Here is an 8333-nt window from a genome sequence, read left to right as displayed (position 1 = left end):
GCTCTCAGTGTGCCTATGATGTAGCACCAGGCGGACTCTTAGCTAGTGTGTATCATCTTACGAGAATAGAGTATGGTGTGGATCAGCCAGAGGAGGTATGCATAAAAGTATTTGCCCCGAGGATAAATCCCAGAATTCCATCTGTTTTTTGGATTTGGAAAAGTGCGGATTTCCAAGAACGGGAATCTTATGATATGTTGGGAATCTCTTATGATAATCATCCACGCCTGAAACGTATTTTGATGCCTGAAAGTTGGATAGGATGGCCCTTACGTAAGGATTATATTGCTCCAAAATTCTATGAAATACAAGATGCTCATTGAATGGTAAGAACCTAATTTTCTTTTTACGCCGCGAGATATCCAAGGAATTTTTTTACAGTCTCTTCTAGAGTAATAGAACTCTTTTTCCTATATATGGATATGGATGCGCAAAAAAATAGGTCCTCATTGAGATTCCCAAATTTGGAAGATATTCTATTTATTTCGGGCGAGCCGGGCTAATAAGATGAATAAAATGAGTTCTGTACCATGAACTTTGTACCGCGCACATCACTTAGATAGGCTCTCGAAAGTCACGTAAGGGGAATAATGAAATGGAATATGAAAAAAAGAAGAAATAAAAGAGGATAGGATTCCACTTGTACTGGATCTTAATTTCACATTGTCTAGTCGGATCTTTCCACACCCCTCGAGACTATATATAGTATTGGGTTTTTAGAAGCAACTAACTTCATATTGTAATTCTTTTTTTCACGATTAATATTTAGAATGTTAGGAGGAACCCGCCATGCCATATAATCAAAAAAAGAACGACGAGATCCATATAATAAAGGCACACTTCTTATCTTTAGCCTAATTTCTTACTCAACCTGTATTTTTTCTTTTCCCTTATTCTTTTCCTTTTTTTATACAGACTTTAAGAAAAAGGGTAGGATTTTCTCTCTCTAGACATTCGGACGAAAGCATGTATGTATGCTGATTCATATCGAATTTGTATGAGTATCTATTATTAACCACAGGTTAATAATGGATGCTCAATGGCAGGAACTTAACAGTAGATACTCAATGTCAGGAACCAGATTTGAACTGGTGACACGAGGATTTTCAGTCCTCTGCTCTACCAACTGAGCTATCCCAACCCTTCTTGAGGCACCATCCCCATCCTACTAGAGGATTTGGGTATATGTCAATTCAAGAGAATAAAAAAGCATTACAAAATCTTACCCAGGCCCTGGAATTTCCGGAATCTTCAAAAAAGAAAACTTTTAGAGTTGAAAATAATGATGTGAACTGTGAATGATTCAAACAGGGATTCATTGATCATAGAGTTTCCGTTGTACATATATACCACAAGACTTGTGATACGAGAGAGGCTTTTCTGCTCCGATCCTTTTGTGAAATAATATAGTGAATGAGAAATATAGCTAATTTTCGGGCGCTGCGGAAAAGAAAAAAGAGTAGAAGTATAAAGAAACAGTTAGGGAGTAAAACGGGCCTTTTTGTGGGGATAGAGGGACTTGAACCCTCACGATTTATAAAGTCGACGGATTTTCCTCTTACTATAAATTTCATTGTTGTCTGTATTGATATTGACATGTAGAACGGGACTCTATCTTTATTCTCGTCCGATTAATCAGTTCGTCAAAAGATATATCAGACTATGGAGTGAATGGTTTGATTACTGAATATTCGATTCTTCCTTCAACTTGGAATAGATTCACAAAAATTATTCCTTTTTTTTATGTAAAAAAATTTTAGGGCGACATTAATAGAATCTTTGATATTTCAGTACGTATACTTACGTATCGTAGGTTTATCCCTCATTCTTTATTGAGTTTAAATTCAAATTGAATAGAAGGAGTCCTCTACCAACGCAGTCAACTCCATTCATTAGAACAGCTTCCATTGAGTCTCTGCACCTATCCTTTTTTTATTCTCGCTTTCAGAAATACCTTAATTTTTTTCTGAAAACAGGATTTGGCTCAGGATTGCCCATTTTTAATTCCAGGGTTTCTCTGAATTTGAAAGTTATCACTTAGTAGGTTTCCATACCAAGGCTCAATTCAATCAAGTCCGTAGCGTCTACCGATTTCGCCATATCCCCTTTTTAGTTTGAGCCGAAGATCTCGCTGGGATGCCATCCCCTTCTTTCTTTCGTTTATGCTGGAACCGTTAACCGTTGAATTCATTAGATACAGCTTATCTATCTAAAAGGTTTATCTCTTTACTCCTCCTTTGATTTCTTTTATTTCTTTCTTATTTACCCCTTTTTCTATATTGAAGGACCTACATTTGGTTTAATCAGAAATGATTCTATCATTGATGTATCCGCAATTCAATATGGATGGATATATACCACATATATATTCCTCTCTTCCTCGCACTTTTCCTACCCGATTTTAAATACTTGAACGTTCGATTCTTTTTTTAGAATTCCATATTTTTTCTTAATTTCTAATAATTTAGAATGAAGATATTGATAATCATATTCATATAAATTATAAATATAAAAGAGAATCATGGAAAAGAAAAATGTAGAATTTCTTCCCATTGAAAATTTTGATATCATATATCACTCTATTTATCGTTATATTAATTCTTATGTTATATTATATTGTTATAGAATAACATTCTATTCATTATTCATTTTTTCTCTATTCATATTCATTATCTATTTTGAATAGCTAAGAGCTAAGTAGTTGACTGAATTCCTATGCACAACACAATTTCTGTTATGTGAGCCCGCTTAGCTCAGAGGTTAGAGCATCGCATTTGTAATGCGATGGTCATCGGTTCGATTCCGATAGCCGGCTTTTCTCTCTTTGTTCTATTTTATACTTTATTACATGATTAATAATGTCTCCTTGAACTCAAGGAATATTGAAAAGACTTCTTTCCTTTTCTCAAAAATAGCGGATCTATTATGTCGTAAGAACTTCCAACTATGAATAAAAAACAGATTCGAGCGGTTGGTTAGATCTCTACAGAACAAATTAAGACAAAGTCTCCTTACCTTGCTAAATATACAAGAGAATCATGGAAAAGAAAAATGTAGAATTTCTTCCCATTGAAAATTTTGATATCATATATCACTCTATTTATCGTTATATTAATTCTTATGTTATATTATATTGTTATAGAATAACATTCTATTCAGTATTCATTTTTTCTCTATTCATATTCATTATCTATTTTGAATAGCTAAGAGCTAAGTAGTTGACTGAATTCCTATGCACAACACAATTTCTGTTATGTGAGCCCGCTTAGCTCAGAGGTTAGAGCATCGCATTTGTAATGCGATGGTCATCGGTTCGATTCCGATAGCCGGCTTTTCTCTCTTTGTTCTATTTTATACTTTATTACATGATTAATAATGTCTCCTTGAACTCAAGGAATATTGAAAAGACTTCTTTCCTTTTCTCAAAAATAGCGGATCTATTATGTCGTAAGAACTTCCAACTATGAATAAAAAACAGATTCGAGCGGTTGGTTAGATCTCTACAGAACAAATTAAGACAAAGTCTCCTTACCTTGCTATATATATAAAAGAGAATCATGGAAAAGAAAAATGTAGAATTTCTTCCCATTGAAAATTTTGATATCATATATCACTCTATTTATCGTTATATTAATTCTTATGTTATATTATATTGTTATAGAATAACATTCTATTCAGTATTCATTTTTTCTCTATTCATATTCATTATCTATTTTGAATAGCTAAGAGCTAAGTAGTTGACTGAATTCCTATGCACAACACAATTTCTGTTATGTGAGCCCGCTTAGCTCAGAGGTTAGAGCATCGCATTTGTAATGCGATGGTCATCGGTTCGATTCCGATAGCCGGCTTTTCTCTCTTTGTTCTATTTTATACTTTATTACATGATTAATAATGTCTCCTTGAACTCAAGGAATATTGAAAAGACTTCTTTCCTTTTCTCAAAAATAGCGGATCTATTATGTCGTAAGAACTTCCAACTATGAATAAAAAACAGATTCGAGCGGTTGGTTAGATCTCTACAGAACAAATTAAGACAAAGTCTCCTTACCTTGCTATATATACGAAAGAGTCTGAATATTGATACAATTCATCTCATTCTTCTTTGTAGTACAGTACTTAACTTCAGTATATTTTTTTCGTTTATCGTTTAGTTCAGTCTTAATTTAGGTTTATTCTGTAAATAAAAAAAGGAGTTTTTATGTCTCGTTACCGAGGGCCTCGTTTCAAAAAAATACGCCGTCTGGGGGCTTTACCGGGACTAACTAGTAAAAGGCCTAAAGCCGGAAATGATCTTAGAAATCAATCGCGTTCTGTGAAAAAGTCTCAATATCGTATTCGTCTAGAAGAAAAACAAAAATTGCGGTTTCATTATGGTCTGACAGAGCGACAATTACTTAAATATGTTCGTATCGCCGGAAAAGCCAAAGGGTCAACTGGTCAAGTTTTACTACAATTACTTGAAATGCGTTTGGATAACATACTTTTTCGATTTGGTATGGCTTCGACCATTCCTGGAGCTCGGCAATTAGTTAACCATAGACATATTTTAGTTAATGGCCATATAGTAGATATACCAAGTTATCGCTGCAAACCCCGAGATATTATTACGACGAGGGATGAACAAAAATCCAAAGCTCTGATTCAAAATTATCTTGATTCATCCTCCCATGAAGAATTGCCAAAACATTTGACTCTTCATTCATCCCAATATAAAGGGTTAGTCAATCAAATAATAGATAGTAAGTGGGTCGGCTTGAAAATAAACGAATTGCTGGTCGTAGAATATTATTCCCGTCAGACTTGAACCTAACTCAAATAGCAAGGCAAGGATTCGGAGAATTTTGCCCCCTTTTCGCCGAAGTAAATTGACCGAAGCTAAGCTAAGGGGTGTGATCCGGATATTTTTCCCATTTCATGTATCATAAATGGATCCGCGGGGATATTTTTATGTCTTGGCTACCCTTTATCAATATTTTTCGTGCCACCCCAATTAGGAATAGAGAATTCATTTCAAAGAAAGGTCTACCTCTTGGAATAATCCTATTCCTTGTTTGTTTGTTATTTGATCCATTGTGGTCAATAACGCTCTTGAATTAGGCAAAGGTAAGGAAAGAGAGGGATTCGAACCCTCGGTAAACAAAAGCCTACATAGCAGTTCCAATGCTACGCCTTCAACCACTCGGCCATCTCTCCTACAAAATTTTATGATTATGACCCAGAAATCGGGTCAATAGCGAGCCATTCATATTTATTTTTGCAGTATAGGTACGACCAACCGATTCTAACAATTCGAAATATGAAAACGGATGGGGTGGTATTTTGATCATAGAACGATTATTCTATTCTTTTTCCTTCTTTGAATCATAATCCAATAAAAAACTTCTCGAGTTATCATAATCTGTAGGAAATATTAATTTCATGTTTAGAACGAGTCTTTTTTTATGTTATTTCGTCCTGTACAATTCCTTTGTTTGTGGGATTCTTTTCCCATGCGAGGTAATGAGAAGAATTATAGAATGGATTGCGAACTATGCCTAGATCACGGATAGATGGAAATTTTATTGATAAGACCTCTTCAATTGTGGCCAATATCTTATTACGCATAATTCCGACAACTTCCGGAGAAAAAGAGGCATTTACCTATTATAGAGATGGTGTGATTTGATTCTATTTAGTGTTCTCTGTCTTACGAGTAAAGGCACGCAGGGTTGGATTCGGTATAAAACGAAACGCGTTTATTGAAATAAACCTTAAAAAAATCTACGCTTCTTGAAGGTGAAGTTTGGAAATAGAACAATTCCTTCTATTGTGTATCACCGATTGATGCAGCCTCAGATGCTTCAATTTTCTAATCTAGTATTGAACGAAAGGTTACACCTATAGGTTCTTTCTGTATTAGAGGTCAATCCTACTCCATCAGTACCAACCAATAGGCGGCATAGGGGAAGAAGCACTACACCTAGGAATCAACAAAAAAAACTTTGTTATAAATTATCCCTTTCCTTATCGGGATCGGAACTAACAAGAATGGTTGGGACAACAAACATCCATCTCGTTTGTACTTTGGATACCTATATAACCATCAAAGACTGTTGAAGTGACTAATTCCTGGAAATAGGGGGCGTTGAGGACAAAGAAATTGTTGGAGTAACCTTTTCTATCTAGCAACAACACGATTAGTGTTAAGAAAAGACCTCTTGCAGGAAGGCTGACTAGATATTTCTTGTAAAAACACTAGTCCCTGTCAGTTCATAATGAGAATATTTCGATATTCTTTTGGTTCCATGGATTATTATCGTTCATTATGCACAGAAGGGAGGAGCCGTATGAGATGAAAATCTCACGTACGGTTCTGAAACGGGGATTCTTTGAATAGAATGAACGACCGCAACGGATGTCAGCTCAATCCGAAGGAAATTATGCGGAAGCTTTACAGAATTATTATGAAGCTATGAGACTAGAAATTGATACCTATGATCGAAGTTATATACTGTATAACATAGGCCTTATCCACACAAGTAACGGAGAACATACAAAAGCTTTGGAATATTATTTCCGGGCATTAGAACGAAATCCATTCTTACCACAAGCTTTTAATAATATGGCCGTGATCTGTCATTACGTGCGACTATCTCCACTATAGAAAGAGGGAAAGAAAGATAAAATACGCTAGTAAATACTAGCGGATAGGCTTTCTACATATGTATCGTACAAAGCAACGATTTTTATTAGCTGTAGCAAAGAAAGAGACTTCATAAAAGCAAAAAAATGAAGAAATGGATATGCCTATAATACTATATTCTATGGATAGATAAAAGATCTAATTGATAGAGGAAGCGCCGTAAAGATCAATTAGTGAAATTTTTGGCCGATACAATAAGAAAAAACTGCTTACTTATGTCATGATATGAGATATAATTTAGGAATCAACTTATGTAATAGAGTTGATCCACTAAGGTATTGAGCAGCGGTGTAGCATCAGATCCCAAAGATAGTAAGTCCATTCTTACCACAAGCTTTTAATAATATGGCCGTGATCTGTCATTACGTGCGACTATCTCCACTATAGAAAGAGGGAAAGAAAGATAAAATACGCTAGTAAATACTAGCGGATAGGCTTTCTACATATGTATCGTACAAAGCAACGATTTTTATTAGCTGTAGCAAAGAAAGAGACTTCATAAAAGCAAAAAAATGAAGAAATGGATATGCCTATAATACTATATTCTATGGATAGATAAAAGATCTAATTGATAGAGGAAGCGCCGTAAAGATCAATTAGTGAAATTTTTGGCCGATACAATAAGAAAAAACTGCTTACTTATGTCATGATATGAGATATAATTTAGGAATCAACTTATGTAATAGAGTTGATCCACTAAGGTATTGAGCAGCGGTGTAGCATCAGATCCCAAAGATAGTAAGTCCTTTCTTTCTTAGAGAGGAAAGTCTTTTTCAAAGATTCTATATGAAAATGAAACTGAGATAGTTACCTTTCAGAAAAAGATAGGATAGTGGGTTTCGTTTTTCTGAAGGTAGGAGAAAAGATAAAACTTATTTTGAATAAAAATGCAAGTTTAAAACTTATGTAAATATAATTAACCCATTCTGGTTAACCCGAGAAACAAAAATGGGATAGATTTATGAAAAATCTTATTTAGTTAGTATAGGGTCGATTAAGATGGGACACCAAAATAATTGATTGCTGAGCCGTATGAGGTAGGAAACTCTCAAGTACGGTTCTAAGGGAAGGAATCGACCCACCTATTCCGACCGAGGAGAACAGGCTATTCGGCAGGGAGATTCTGAAATTGCGGAAGCTTGGTCCGATCAAGCGGCTGAGTATTGGAAACAAGCTATAGCGCTTACTCCAGGTAATTATATTGAAGCGCATAATTGGTTGAAGATCACGCGGCGGTTTGAATAAGAACACTCTTTTTATCCGTCAGTAAAATAAAATAGATCTTTCCTCTGGGAAGAGCTAATCAAGGAATTTCATTGTATCCCTTCTAAGATTGTTCTGTTCTATTTCGTCTAGTACCTCGTAGGCATAAACGATACCCGACTACAGTACATCATACATCCCTTTTTGCTATTCAAACTAAAAAAGCCTTTGAATGTGGATACTGGGGTCTTATTCATGACTGCCCCAATGAAGTGATTTGGAATCGAGCAATAGTCATAGTTCCATGTAAGATACGAAGTAGATCCATCTAAGCACCTGTAATTTGCATATGAATAAAAAAAAAAAAAGAGTTTTTGTGTCAAGTCGAAGCCGGGAAAGGATTTTCAAATATTATAAAGGTCCGTTGAGCGCCTCATGGCTATGT

General features: G+C 35.1%; 4 non-coding genes and 1 pseudogene across 4 annotated transcripts; 4 read left to right on the top strand and 1 right to left on the bottom strand.

Moving 5' to 3' along the window:
* Positions 1 to 1068: 1068 nt before the first annotated feature.
* Positions 1069 to 1141, bottom strand: TRNAF-GAA. Its single transcript has one exon. It is a non-coding gene; the product is annotated as a tRNA-Phe (tRNA).
* Positions 1142 to 2742: 1601 nt separating this feature from the next.
* Positions 2743 to 2815, top strand: TRNAT-UGU. Its single transcript has one exon. It is a non-coding gene; the product is annotated as a tRNA-Thr (tRNA).
* A 444-nt stretch (positions 2816 to 3259) lies between these two features.
* TRNAT-UGU lies at positions 3260 to 3332 on the top strand. Its single transcript has one exon. It is a non-coding gene; the product is annotated as a tRNA-Thr (tRNA).
* A 446-nt stretch (positions 3333 to 3778) lies between these two features.
* TRNAT-UGU lies at positions 3779 to 3851 on the top strand. The gene has a single exon. It is a non-coding gene; the product is annotated as a tRNA-Thr (tRNA).
* A 1682-nt stretch (positions 3852 to 5533) lies between these two features.
* On the top strand, positions 5534 to 6222 carry LOC113334075 (annotated as a pseudogene).
* Positions 6223 to 8333: the final 2111 nt, after the last annotated feature.

This window comes from Papaver somniferum, unplaced genomic scaffold, assembly GCF_003573695.1.
Source record: "Papaver somniferum cultivar HN1 unplaced genomic scaffold, ASM357369v1 unplaced-scaffold_135, whole genome shotgun sequence".
NCBI lineage: Eukaryota > Viridiplantae > Streptophyta > Magnoliopsida > Ranunculales > Papaveraceae > Papaver > Papaver somniferum.
The sequence above is the reverse complement of the archived record's forward strand: the minus strand, read 5'-3'. Positions and strand labels throughout refer to the sequence as shown.